This window comes from Fukomys damarensis, unplaced genomic scaffold (genome assembly GCF_012274545.1).
Source record: "Fukomys damarensis isolate Sample0158 unplaced genomic scaffold, DMR_v1.0_HiC HiC_scaffold_6, whole genome shotgun sequence".
NCBI classification, from domain to species: domain Eukaryota; kingdom Metazoa; phylum Chordata; class Mammalia; order Rodentia; family Bathyergidae; genus Fukomys; species Fukomys damarensis.
Genome location: NW_022900918.1, coordinates 843,760 through 858,975, shown reverse-complemented (window position 1 = coordinate 858,975; position 15,216 = coordinate 843,760).

The window sequence follows — 15,216 nt, the reverse complement described above, 5'->3', positions numbered from 1 at the left end:
ATGGGCTTTCTTTTGCACTAAGTGTGCTTCTTGTATACAACATATTGTTGGATTTTGCTTCTTAATCCATTCTGTGACTCTATTTCTCTTGATTGGTGAATTGAGGTCATAGACGTTGATGGTTATAACTGATATGTTCTGACTTGTTATTATCATGTTATTGTCCTTTTGTTGACTTTTTTTTACTTTATCTCCCCTCTCCTTTTAGTTTCTTGCCTTGCCTATTTGATTGGTCTGTTGGGTCTCGTGATATTATGACCTTCATTGTCCTTTTCTAGGATATTGTTTAGAATTCCTTGTAGTGCTGGTTTGGTGTTCATGAAGTTTCTCAGGTGTTCTTTGTCATGGAAGTATCTTATTTCCCCATCTATTTTGAAAGAGACTTTTGCAGGATACATAAGTCTAGGTTGGGGGTCATTTTCTTTTAGGACTTGGAATACCTTACTCCAGGCTCTCCTTCATTTAAGGGTTTGTGCTGAAAAGTCTTCTGTGATTCTGATGGGCTTTCCTTTGCATGTGATTTGTTTCTTTTCTCCTAGTGCTCGTAGTGTTTTGTTCTTCTGTGGGATTTCTGGGATCTTGATTATTATGTCTAGATGTAGATTTTTTTTTATCAGGACTAGTTGGAGTTCTATATGCCTCACTTATCTGTATGTCTAATTCTTCCCTTCTGTTTGGGAAGTTTTCTGACATTAATTCTGTGAGGAGCTTTTTTAAGTTGTGTTTTCTCCTGCTATTTCATGGATTCCTATCAGTCTTATTTTATTTTTCTTTGCACCCTCTAGAAGTTGTTGGATAGATTGCTCATGATCCCTTACTGTTTTTGAGAGATCTCTTTTTTCATGGTCACTTACTGCAATCCTAATGTCTATATCTGAAATTCTATCTTGGCAATCTTTTATTCTTTTGCATACACTTTCAATAGAATTTTTAATCTCCTGGATAATCTGTTTGAATCTGTTTATGGATTCCATTTCTTTCCTCTGTTGGGCATTCATTGTTTCCATTTCTTTCTTATGCCGAGTCTTCATGACTTCTATCATGGTCTTGAGCTCATCTATTTTTTTGTCAGTTTCTGTTCTAGAGTCTCGAATCATGACTTCCAATTTGCTCACCATCTCTATGGTAAACTGGGAAATTATTTCTGATTTGAATATTTCTAGAGCCTGATTGATCTGTTTTGTTATCTCCTGTACTATGGGGACAGGGTGTCCTGCTGGTTCACTATCAGACTTTTCATCCTCATTTGCCCTACTATTTGCCATTGGTGAACTGGAAGTCTGTCTTTGTGTCTTGCTTAAGTGTTTTCTCATTTGATTTTTGTTGTTGAGTTGTCTTTGGTTTAATTTCTGGGTTATTACTTAAATATTCCCAATATAGTTGTGTTTTAGCTTTTGAGTCTCTAGTGACTCATAGATATCCTCATTTTCATAACATCAGATAAAACAACTCATTAAATCATTCACAATCCTTTATCCCAATTGATACATTCAGCTGCCCAATAGGATCAAGCACAGCTTGCAAATTGACCACTTGTGGTAGTCATTAATCTATCACCTTTAAACTATATGAATTAAATTAATATCAAGAAGCAGCCCGAAATATGTCTGCAGTGATATGCTTTTCAATATAGCATCTTTCCATTTATGATGGGGGCTTAGACTGAGTTAGGACAAGAGGAGTAGATAAGTGAAAGAATTGGCGAATGTTTCTCGTGAAGCCAGAATATGTAGAATGACTATACTACCTTTATGAAAATATTAACTTCAAAGAGGATCAACAGAGTGCAGGAATAAGGACAAGAACATATCCCCTTCCCTGAAGCTATGGAGCCATGTGTAAGGTAAAATGACAGGAGAAAAGAACATAAAGAAAAAAAAAGAAAAAATAATAAAAGAAGATTGAGTTAGGGCAGGAGCAGGAATAAAAAGGGAGATTAGGGATAATATGGTGGACCAAGAGTGTGAGTTGGAGAGAGAGGACAAAAAAAAGAAAAAAATTGCAGGGTGGAATGAGGAAAAGAAAAGAAAAAAAATTAAGAAAAATACAAAAGAATTTGAAGGGCCTCTTTCAGACTATGTCTCTGTTGTAATATTATAACATGTGTACAGCCATGTGCAGAACAAAATCCCCTGATCTCAGCTAGCCAATGGCAGGTCCCCGTGGCACAGAATGACCTCAGCCCACAAGGCCTAAATTGATTTTCCCAACCTGCAGGGTTCTATTACAGGTTTCCCCTGCCCTTTCTTTAAAGATATTCTAAATTGGGAGCTCACAAAAATACCCGTCATGACCACCTATGCCTCTGCAGAGTGGGTCCAAGGATTTGCCCAATCAGGAGGTTTGAGAATGGGGGGTGGGGAGCAGGTTGTGGGGGTGTTTCAATGGCATCCGTGTGGCTACCTTCCTTACTGGATCTGGTAGTGCGCTGTCGGGGAGGTTGCAGATACACTGGGTGGGCCTGAGTAGGTGGCTAGAGAGACCTCCTCCACGGCTTTCTTCCTTATTCTATCTGTCTGATCAGTCTTACGCTTTTTGTGTCATCTAGCAGCTGCTGGATTGCTTTCTTGTGGTCCTTTGCTATTTTAAAGAAATCTCTCTTTTCACGGTCACTAACTACAATCCTGTCTTCTATATCTGATATTCTGTACTGGCTCATTCTGGCTCATGCTGCTGCATATACTTTCAGTGGGGTTTGTAAACTTCTGGATATCTGTTTGAATCTGTTTCATGGATTCCATTTCTTTCTTAGGCTGAGTGTTCATGGTTTCCATCATAGTCCTGAGCTCGTCTGTTTTTCTTTCTGTTTCTGTTTAGAATCTCTATCCATGACTTCCATTTTAGTTACCATTTAGAAAATTATTTGTTCTTTTTCTCTAGAGTCAAATATGTCATAATTGCCTCATATTTTACAAAGCTTTGCAGTTTGCAGTAGAGAAAACAAAAATAAGATGAACTCCATATGGGGCTGTAACATAAGTCACTTACAATTTAATGATCAAAACGGAAAAGCACTAAAATGGCTATCCTACACGGTAATACAGTGGGTGAGAGGTGAAAGGATTGACTTCAATAAAATTATATGTGAACAGATATGTACAATTAAATAATAATTTTGAGTTATTTGGACCCTAAAATATAAACCTGTTTCACCATTTTCATACTAGAATATTGAGAGATCACCTGTAAAATATTAAATAAAACAGTAGAAAATAGGTATTCAAGTTTTACATGAAAACTATTGTTTTCTGTTAATAATGAAAGTGAAATTATGTAGATATTTAAATATATAAATAATATATCACTAATAATCAATTCAGTAATAATTTTGCAATTTACATTTGAAATATGTGTGAATATTAAAACAAGGTTTCAAATGTTTTTTCTTTCTTTGTGGATTTCTATGTTTATCTATACTTAGTGCATGATAAATGCATTTTGACTGTTTGTTTTTTGGTACCAGAGATTGAACTCGAGATCTTGTGCTTATGAGGCAAGTGGTGGAACCACAGAGCTAAATCCACAGTCTCAAGTGTATTTTGAATATAATAATATTTAATATGGAAGTTGTCAATTTTGGATGGAAATATTCATTAATATGAAGTGATTGTTCCACACCTAACTTTTGGTTTCATATTGTTTAAATTGGCTTATTTTTAATAATTTCTTAGGAAAAATATTCAAGATTATAAAATTTACTGAAAAACTGATCTTTAAATACATTTACTTCTGTTTATTCTATTCTTAATTTTTGTGGTATGCCTCAAAAATAATGAAATTTAGAAAAATATATAAATATGTATTTTAAAATGAAAGGGATATGCTAGTTCTAAAGATAACATACGTTTTTGAATTAATAAATCAATACAACTATTAAGAATGTAATTAATATCCTCAATATATATATAATGATATATTTATATAAAAATAATTTGGTTTGTTCTGTATTTAGCTTCTTACAAACACCATTACATGACAAACACTATTATATGACACAAATGAATATTTTAGTAAAATAATTTAGAAACAAGTGTTTATATATTTTTGTAAATACAGCATCTATATTTTTTGTATTGTTCTTTACCTTATTTTGTTAGCTATGTGAAGCTATGATGAAATTTCTTTACTTACAAGATTCATTATTTATTTGTGAGCAAATAAAAATCTCAGTGTGTTAGTGAACTCTATTTTGAACACTTTCTGCTTTAATTGATGTAATCTGACCTTGCCATTAGTCTAGCTGGAGGCAAGCTATTTCCCTCTGCATTATTTTTCATTATTGCTCCTTGTAGGAATTCAGTACCTGCTGCTCCATATAAATGAATGACAAAGTTAAAGAACTTAGTGCAGAAAGTCATTCAATTTTCATCTGTTAGTTTTCCATCAGTATTAACAAAAAATTGTGGTGTTCCTAACTTCCATAGTTCATAAAATGGTTATTTTAAATGAAATTTCAAAATGTTGCTTTGTGATTTGAGAGGAACATGTGTATTTCTCATTTATTTATCTAATGTCCAAGCATCATCATCATGATATGAATTATTTGAGTTCTGTAGCAACATTTTTTGCAGTGGCACCTCAGCTTATTATTAATTTACTCTCTTCTACCTAGATGCAGAGAAAAGGAGACAATCAAGTCATATATCACATAAACAATTAAAAGACTTTTCTTTAACTGTAAGCTTTTTGAAATGATGAAGTGTAGTACAAAATGAACTGTCCTTACTTTCATTGGTAAGTATTAGAAAGGATGATTAATTTTTATAAGCCAGACATTTAGAATATGGATCTTCAAAGCTGGGTCAGCTGACTACTTATCTTTATTATAACTTAGAAAATGATAGAAACAACAATGTTGGTATATGTATTACATCAACAATTATAGACTTCACTATTTTCCTCAGAGATGAATGCAGTGAAAGTTGTATTTTCATAGCAATACCATTGTCATTATTCTCTTTTCCTCTCAGTGCTTAACACATATTTTCAGTGATCATATGTGATCATAGTTAAAAATTAATTTGAAATATTTTATATTAAAAGATGAATCTTTATGAAGCAAAATGCAATTTTGTGATCCATTCTCTTAAATAAGCAACTTTCTAATTTTTAAAATCATAGGTATGTTTAATGTTTTCTGTAAAAAAGAGAATTATGCTTCCTTCATCCTGAAATAATTTTCATTAGTAAAAAGTGTATCTAGTACCTAGTATCCATATAAACAGATTTTGTCTTATTTTTATCTTTGTTCTAATAATTGAAATTTAGCTTACACAATAAAGTATATATACATCTTACTGTCATTTGAATACATATTCTAAAACAAAATTGCATAATGATGATACTAAATCTTGATTTTATAATGGCAGTATTTTAGAGCTCCAAAGAGGAAAACCCTCTCAAATATAGATAGCATATTACAATAACAGACTTCACCTTTCTAATAAAAAGAAATAAGTGGAATAGTGAGATGCTAACTAATTTACATAGAACATCATTCCAATAACTGTATAACATATTTTCAAAACGTTCTACCCCAATTTCAAGTTAAAATTCATCCCAGTGCATGCATACATCCCTGTTGCTTATTACATCATGAATCTAGATTGATATTTTCCATGATATTCATGATTATTGATATCAAAAATTTTAATATTAACAAAATATAATGTAGAAATGCTCATTAGATTTGAAAACACCTCTGAATTATTATTATTTGAATGATGCTATTACTGAATGAAGGGAGCCAAGATAGCTTCTGAGAAACACACACATATACATAAGCACACACATATATCTGCAACATCTATTTCTAAATTATTCACCACTTTGACGGGATTCCATATTTTGAGGAAATTACATCGTCATCAAATAACTAAGAAGTAGTCAAGCAAATTTAAGACCATCTGTGTTCACTGTGTACAAATGAAATTGAAAATTTGAACTATAAATACAATAAAAAGTGTGGTTTTTCACAGATGAGTGTACATATCAAGATTGCATGCTTGTATTTTACATAAATTAAAGGGATTTTCATTTTATGTTGTTTATCTGTATTTAAAATATTCTTATAGATTTAACCTACCATGGAAATATTTCAAATTTTGATTTTAATGAACATATTCTATAGCAGCAGAGATTCTCATCTATTATTTCCAAGTTCATCTCATTTTAATCTCATTTAACTTAAATTTTCTTTGCTCATTTACCTTTGCCTACTTACATACTCTCATATTTGCAGTCCTTAAATTATTAATCCAAAAACAATCTCTGCCATTAACTATCTGAACAACTTTAAAATGCAAAAATCATAATTGACAATATTAAAATGATATCCATTTCATATGGAAGAAAGTTATAGTATAAATTCTTCATAAACTGATTTGTTGTATAACACTAGTAAACATTGAAATTTATACTAAATAAATATATTGCTAGTCATACACATGCTGTTTCTATTTTCTGGTTTTTGTTTTTGTTTCTTTTTTTTTCATACCAGAAATAGAACTCAGGTCCCTGCAATTGCGAAGGAGATGGTGGAACCACTGAGCTAAATCCCTGGCTCTATTACTCTCTATTTTGAAATAACACTATACAGTACTCATTCTGCTAGATATTAAAATAAAAATATTTGATTTATATAGATTTATTTCAAGAGAAATAGAAAATTATGAGATAGACATATTGCTTTAAAAGAAAGTTTATTGTCAGAAATTCATTGCAATTTTTAGTAACAGCTATAATATCTGATTATAAAGAAAAAGAGGATGGTTTATTAATTTTAAAGAGAATATTCTTGCAAAATTTTCTGTGAAACCTCCTCAAAAATAGTTTCTTAATTCCTATTTGAAGAATGGTTCCAATGTTACCTTAATATGAAGAAAAAAGTATATGATTTCTTAGAGTTCATTGTTTAATATACATTTTAGACATTTCTTGGCTAAAAGATTGCTATTTCACACCCAAATCTATAATCAGTTACCATATTTTTATAGATATTCTAGAACACTCTAATGAAAAACATAAAGAATAGTGAGTTTTTTCTTTGGTAAATATGAAAATTATATTGTGTTTTGTAAGTAAGGTCTATGTAGGAGGTCTCATACATGAATTTCCATTAAATCCATATTTCATATCCTGAAATTTCTTCAAGGTGCCACTCTTTTTAAATCTAACTCAGAATAATGAATCCTGTTCTATGCTGTCTTCAAACATTTAATTCCTATCTCTGTTATGACATTCAAACTTATTACACATTTCGTGGTATTTGCTTAAAGCTACTTAAAACTGATAATACTACTAATGTCTATGCATAGCATTTAAGAGAATATTTAAAATATGTGAAATTATAAAATGGTTTTGTAAGTACTACATTAAAAGCAAAGAAAGTAAGATGAAAAGACACTTTAAGAAAAGAAAGAATAATCAGAGGGAGAGAAAGAGAGAAAGAGAGAGAGAGAGGCTGATTTTGAGCAGCAGCATGTGAGACAGAAGGTAGGTAAAAGGGAAAAAAAGCCAAAAAATCGAATAAAGAGAAGAAAAATAAGAACAAAAAATTAAGAACAAGATTATTTATGTTTAACAGAGCTGTGTAAATATAACTTGATCTCCTTACTGTCTCTCATATATACTAATCTTCATATAACTGTGTAGATAACTACATAATAAATATTTTATGAACATATTTAGAAATAGCCAAAAATAATATTACTTTTGAGTTCACAAAATGCAGACCTCTAGTGTTGATTCAAGCCACCAAAATCATTTTGAAGATGTTTTTGTAAAAAGTTAAATATTAGGGAAGGGTAAGGGACATGATGACAGTGGTGATAATGATCAAAGCATGTTATGTGCATTCCGAATCAGGCCAGATGAAACCCATTAATCTGTGTAAATGATGCACAAATGAAAAGTGAAATATCACGCATAGAATTTAAAAAAGTAGTAATAAAAAGACTTTTCTTTCTGCAATTCATAAATCTGAAAATAATGTTGCTCCTTCATGATGAAAACACTTCAGCTAGTCTATTAAATGTAAATTTTTCACACCTCAAATTTTACTGAGATAAGCTCCCAAGACAATGAAGTAGCAGCTGTCCAAGGAGGACAGTGCTCTGTCAAGGGAAGACAACACTTGATGACTTTCTCATCTGATCCCAAATATGAAACGAAGCAAGGTAGAAGGAATAAGCTCTAACTCTAATATGTTATGGATATGAAAATGTCAATTGTAGGCTATCATAGTGACCCTGAAATCTCATCAAAACTGTGATGTTCTCATTCATTTACATGTCATTTTTCTCAAACCTGACATAGATACAGAAAGAGGGTGAGGTAAATCAGAAAATGACTATGATGGTTAATTTTTGTTGTCTACTTGATTGGCTTGATATTCCTAGGAGAATAGTGACACATGATTCTATACATAAGTCTTGTTTGGTTATTGATACTTGACCTCAAGGACCATATCATCCTTGTTCCCATCCTCATGCGTTGGATTTCCTTCAGCTCTTAGCTTCTTTGGTGTCAGGAATTTGGCAGCTTTACTTTGCATTGGCGTCCACCATGATGCTTCTGAAGTTTATCCAGTGACCATAGAAGCAAATATCTGCAAATATGATGCAAAATAAACTGGTCCAACTTTACATTTTGTGTATAATTATTTTTTCCAAGCAGGAGAAATCTGACCAACACAGACTCCCTTGCTGGCAGTACAGGAAGGCAGGAAAATATACCTAAACAAGCTTCATGCAAGATTATAGTAGGCACTGACAAGTTAGTTATTCAATCGATGTAGCAAAGAAAAGAGAAGGCCGTAAACAATTTTGAAAAGAAAAAATTGCAAGGATTATTCATATTCAGCATTCATATAATGTGTTATTTTCACAGTGGTAGATATCATTCACTGAAAGAGTATAGAAAACTTGAAAATAGACACATATGCATAGTATATGGATTATTTGGTGATGTCAAGGCACCTCAAAGCAGAAGGGATAGTTCTTTGAACAAATAATAACATTCAACAAATGACAATGTCAGTATCTTATGGAGAAGAAAAAAAGGATGAAAGAAAAGAAAGGGAGAAAAGGAGAAAAATAAATTTTTCTTGATACACAATTTCATCATATGAAAAATTAATATGAATGTCACAGTCTAAATATGTATACCTACAAGTATTCATTATGTAAAAGAACATAAAGAAAATATAAATAATTCTGAGAGCATCATAGTAAGAAATTAAAGTGTATATGTAAGAAAATGGTGGATATATTTGAACAAAAGGTCCATCAAGAAAGATACAGGGCCGGGGATTTAGCTCAGCGGTTTGGTGGCCTGCCTCGCAAGTGCAAGGACCCGAGTTCGATCCCCTGTACCAAAAAAAGAAAGAAAGAAAGATACATATTATATAATTCTCAAAGTTTTTTGGTAGTAGAAAACATGAAATTCATACCACAATGTACAAGTAAAATATTAAAATTGCTTAAATTTTAGACTTAAAAAGGACTCATAGCACTAAATGCTAATAGATATGAAAAGCGATGTAAATTTTTTTCTCTTGTTAATGCAAAATGATACAGACTTTTTCAGAAATATTTGCTGTTTTCCATTTGTTTGTTCTATATTATAGGTGATTACATTAGATAGAAATTCATATGCAGTCAGAAAGGGACTGGGCTTTTAGGAAGTCAGCATAAAAAATAGAGATGTAAGAATTGTCTCTGGAGCTACATTTGAAGGTCAGTCCTCAAGAAAAAGAAGAAATGGCCAGGTCTACATGCTTCCCTAAGGGTTAAGCAGTAACTTATACTGTAATTATAGTATGCTATATTATTATAGTATGCTATAATTATACTCGAATTGATATCACCTGGGAAAGTAAAGTTCAGATGCACATAAGTCACCAAGGTAGGTGACCAGGGCATCCAGACTCATCCCTTCCCAGAAGTGCCTTTGTTCTTTCTATGTACCCCTGCTACATGACCAGCTTCTCTATTGGATCAATATTAACTAAACAGTTATACTTGTGATCTTATTGGTTGATATAATTTGAGGTTGCACTCACCTTGTGCTTTTGACCCACTTTGCAATTTTTGCTCTAAAAACAATTCTTAAAGAACTTAAAGTACTAACCTACTTCTGGTACTCCTCCTGTCTTTCAAGAATTATTCCTATTCTCAATAAACCTTTTCTACTCTTAACTTCTTTATGCTTTGGAATTCATTCTTTGATTTCAGGGGACATGAAATGGGCTTATTTGACATCTAACAGGTACAGAGTTATATTTTCTTCTATATCGCTATAGTCTCTTTCCTAGATACTTTCTAAGGAAAAATGAAATATGTGCTCAGACACACACATAAATTTCATAGTAAATTTTTATAGTTGCTTTATTGCTTAATCTCCAAAAACTAGAACTCAAAATGCCTTTCAAATGATGAATAGATAATTTAAAAATTAAATTTTGGTGATATATCTCCAGCAAATGCAAATAAATAATAAAATGAACTATTTACACATCTAATAGCAAAAAAAAAAAATCAGAACTATTTTAAAGCAAATAAGCCAGTACAAAGGCCTATGTAATATACAATTTCTTTTTTTAAGACATTGTAAAAATTTCAATAAGTATAGTGGCAGAGTATAAAACCATACTTGATTGAAAAATTAGTTGGTGACAATAAAGAAGTGTTTGGTTCCCATCAGAGAACATTAAGAACTGAATGAAATAAAATGTAATTAGATTATTATAGTGATAATTTATAACCATGCATGTTTATCAGAACTGCATAAAAGATACACTCCAAAAGGCCAAGTTTTACATTATGTAAATTATAACAATTACAATTCAATAAGGCTGACTTAGTCTTAAAAATGCAGCCCTGTCATAATTTATGATGTTAACTAAGAGCAAATATAGGGTCAAGAGGTTTTCTTTTCCTGTAACTTAATTTCAGTTACAATGCAGCAGAGAAAAATTTTGTCATAAATTTATATGACTTGATATGAATAAAGGGGTAAATGCATGTTTTAAAATAAATATTATTTGAATGGGTTTTAAACAGGCCAAGAGAATGGAATTTCAGATGAGGGGAAGGAGATTGTCAGGTTGGGCTCTGATACACCTGAGATGGGAAATGAGAGCATTTGTGTCTGCTTTGACTGAGTAGCATTTAAATGACATCTCCTGGGCATAAAAATATAAAAGGCCTGAGCAAGCAGGCAAGATGTTATCCAGAGCGAGGAGGGTTCATGTCTCTTTCTTCTGGGTGAATAATCTGGCACAGCTCTCAGACAGCAATTCAAGAGCTCTAAATTGGGTAGTTCTTTCTGAGAAGGCATGCTACTGTCTGCCTCAGAGATCTATTATACCAGTGAATAAATTTTGATTGAATTGACAGTAACTGTCTTTTGACCACCTTCTGACTCTCAAATTTCATTTTCAAATCTCACACATTAATGTGTGTACTATTTACAAAATGTTGTCAATCTTTTCTAACATACATTCATAGATAATCTAATGTGTCATATATCATTATAATTCCAGGACATAGAATAATGCTGACTGCATTTGAGAGAAAATATAGAATCATAGGTTTTATAATAATTATTTTGACTTGACTACAGTTCTGTCAGTAATATCAGTGATGAATAAATCTGTATTTGAATATAGAAATGTACCAGAATTTCAGTTATCTTGATTTTCTAATTTTGTCTGTCACATATAGCCCCTCCCCCACACACTCATACACAGTTAAATTCAATTCAGTCAACCGTGAATATAGTTGAAATTATAATTTATTGAGAATTAATCAGATTCATTAAAAAGTCTGTAGGTATTATTTTTCACGGTATACACACAAAATTGTATATATGTGTAGTCGTTGTGTAAAGAAATTAAGATGGTACAATACAATGCAAATTCTCAATCATAAGGTTAAGAAGTACTTCACAGAATACTGAACATAAACTGGCTCGCTTATTTGCTGGTAACGAACCACAGCTTTGAAAAAGAAAAAAGTCTTTCCCAAGTAACAGTGATTACTTAGCTAGAGAAACGATTCACTTACCACAAACTTGAAAACCTATGGAATTATCTAGTGTATCTATTTTTAAAACTATCTTGAATTAGAGGAATAGAATACTTACATCTGAGAATGTACTGCTTAGGTGGTGTTTAATCAGATTTCACGATACTGTCACGTTCTTTGTAAATCAGTAAGAAGGGAAACATAAAACTTATACTTTATATCCCTATTTTAACTTGACTATATATGCTAGGAAGAAATGTACTGTTTCTCTCCACCGATAGTCTTCAAGCTAGAAGAGACACAGACTTCTGTTGACATAGTTAGGGTACTGAACAGTTTAGTTAATCAGAGGACCTCTTATTCAATTGTATGACAATTTCAAAAACTAATTTCAAAGGCAAATCATAAATAAATTTGTGGCCAATTTTTATTACCCTCCAAATTTATTCTGCATGGTTAAAACAACAAAAATATACTTTTTATTACTGTCTATACTTTTATTGTTTATAATGATTAATGGCAAATGTTAATGTATTTATTTCAAAGAAATGTAAACATCAAAAAGACTACAAATTTTCAGTCATGTACATCTGGAAATGTAAACAAACAATTTTTTTTTTTATTTTGTGTGTGGACGTACCGGGGATAGAACTTGTGGTCCTTGTGCTTGCGAGGAAAGCAGGAGAACCACTGAGCTAAATCCCTGTCCTAACAAACTTATGTGTATACTATTTATCCTATAAACAGGCTTTTAAAAAACATTCTACCTTGATTCCTTCAATAAATAAACTGTATACTTCCACAATATTAAACTATGATTGCTCCAAGATCAAAACTTAATAGAAAGTTAAATCAATTAGGAATTAGATTCAAAAATATACTTTGGCTATTTAGACATTTTCAGTTGTTTAGTATTTGTTAGAAACATCATTTCTGCCATATTGTGTGCCTTATCTGCTTTTTCTAATTTTATTTGACTTTATAGCAAAAGGCACATCAATCAAACTAAAACAAAATATTTATGTATGTTAACACATAAATGTTTTGTTTTAGTTTGATTGGAAGATAAATATTCTCCATAGGATGAAAGGATATAGTAACCAGTATTGAGATGGCAGAGAAAAGGGTACATGGAAGGAAAATATCATGACAAATTCTATCCTAATTTATTTTAAATTCTTCTGTAAAGTATTTGGGGTTTATTATTCATGACCAAAAACCTCAGCCTTGATCTCATGGAAGAAAGCCTTTGCTTTCACAGTAGGAAATCCACTAGAACTGTATTTTCCATTGATTATCAGAGAAAGTACATTTATATTTATCATTTACTTCCTAGTTTTTGTAAAGTAGGCATATGACAATTTAAAATGTCTTGAAGATAAACATCTAGATTGTTTTCCAAATTACTTTACAATTTTTTTCAAATTAAATTGTTCAGCAACAAACAGTAATTGTGACAAGATTGAAGGTATAAAATTAAATCTGAGTTGGTATTAAATCTCTACCAAAATTTTCTTTTAAGTACATTTAAATGGATACAATGTTTTTAAACCTAAAAATATATTTTAAGTATTTATTGACTCAAAATTAACTTTTATTTTTCATATTGCAAATTCAATAGATAACTTTTCTCCCTAAATCAGAAATCAGTCCAACAATTGAAATTTTATTTTAACCTACGAAAATTGTTCTGATCTTGAACTGATGGAGACCACCCTCAGCTAGCTACAAATGAAAAAAATGGCTTTTCATATTAAACGTCTAGTCTGCCTATTGGTCCACAATGGTTTGCCTGAAGAGCCAGCAGTTGGTGTGTGGGAACAGAACTCCCCACAGCACTGGTCACAACAGAGGTCTCAATGATACATAACGCTGTGATGTCTTGGACGGCAAGACAATAGTGCAGATAAGGGCAGCACGACACATACAGAAAACTCCATTAGAGTTAAAAATTAATTCATGGGAAGAAACAAATCTCCCATCAGTCAGTACTCTGCTACTACTAAAATATCTTGTTCCTTTGTTGCTAGGACCTTTGGCCCCTTCTCGAGTTGGTGCTCTCCACCTCACTGTTCCCTGAACTCCCCTTACCCCTTCGAGAAGCTTCATGATCAATAACTAGTAGCCAACTCCAGGAGATGGTATCTTAGTCAGATAAGAGCTTTGACTGTCTTGGACCCTCAATTGTGCATTATATCTTGTCTTGTCTTTTTGATCCTGCCACTGGGTGATTGGGGGTCTGATCAGCCTCCAATATTGAACTTCACTGTATGATACTTTTATTGTATTCAGAGTATTAGCATTTTATTTAGATTGCAGTAAACATTTAATGAATGACAAATTGAAACTAATTACTTTAAAAGATAGTGAGATATTTCACTCAGTAAATTGCCTCTATTATAACTTTTCAAATTGTATTTTTTTCACTTTCCAGTACAGGCTTATTTTTAACCAATTATATATAACCAAAATATAATAATAACTTTTGTTATCAATTATTTATTTGGGGTACATCAGTTAATCTTTGAATTGTTTTAATTTTTATTAATCCCTATACTATTTTCCTCATTAAGCTGTCCCAATGATTCTAAAAAATGTTAAATACAGATTAAAAATTGTTTCAAGCAAGGAAATCTTATTTGTAATTAGCTATCAATTTATGTATCAACTTTTTGTTCTTTTTTGTATTATTCAGCATAAGAATGATGATACATATAAAAGGCCTCTATTTGTTGACTCATTTAAAAATATTTCAATTTTATTCATTTTTACAAAGCAATTACCTAAAAGTGACCATTGATTTCCTATTGCCCAAAGTCAACAACCTATTTTATTTTGTCATAATTTTAAATTTCCTTTTGGAACTTTGGCATTTATTATCTCTATTACCTTTTCCTCTTTTGCTTGCTGTGTCAGATAACAATTGGTTAAATACATTGTTTTAAATTTATTTCTTCAATTATTTGTCCTCTTTCATCTGTCACTATAATTATAGCTCTAAAAATTTTTCTTGTCTGTTGTGTGTTTTCATTCTCAAATCATATGAACTGATTATGTAAGACTGCTATGAATATTAAAAGTCTGAGTATATGATATATTACATATATTATATATAATATAAATATATTATATATATTATGCATACATATATATATATATGTGTGTGTGTGTGTTTGTGTGTGTGTGT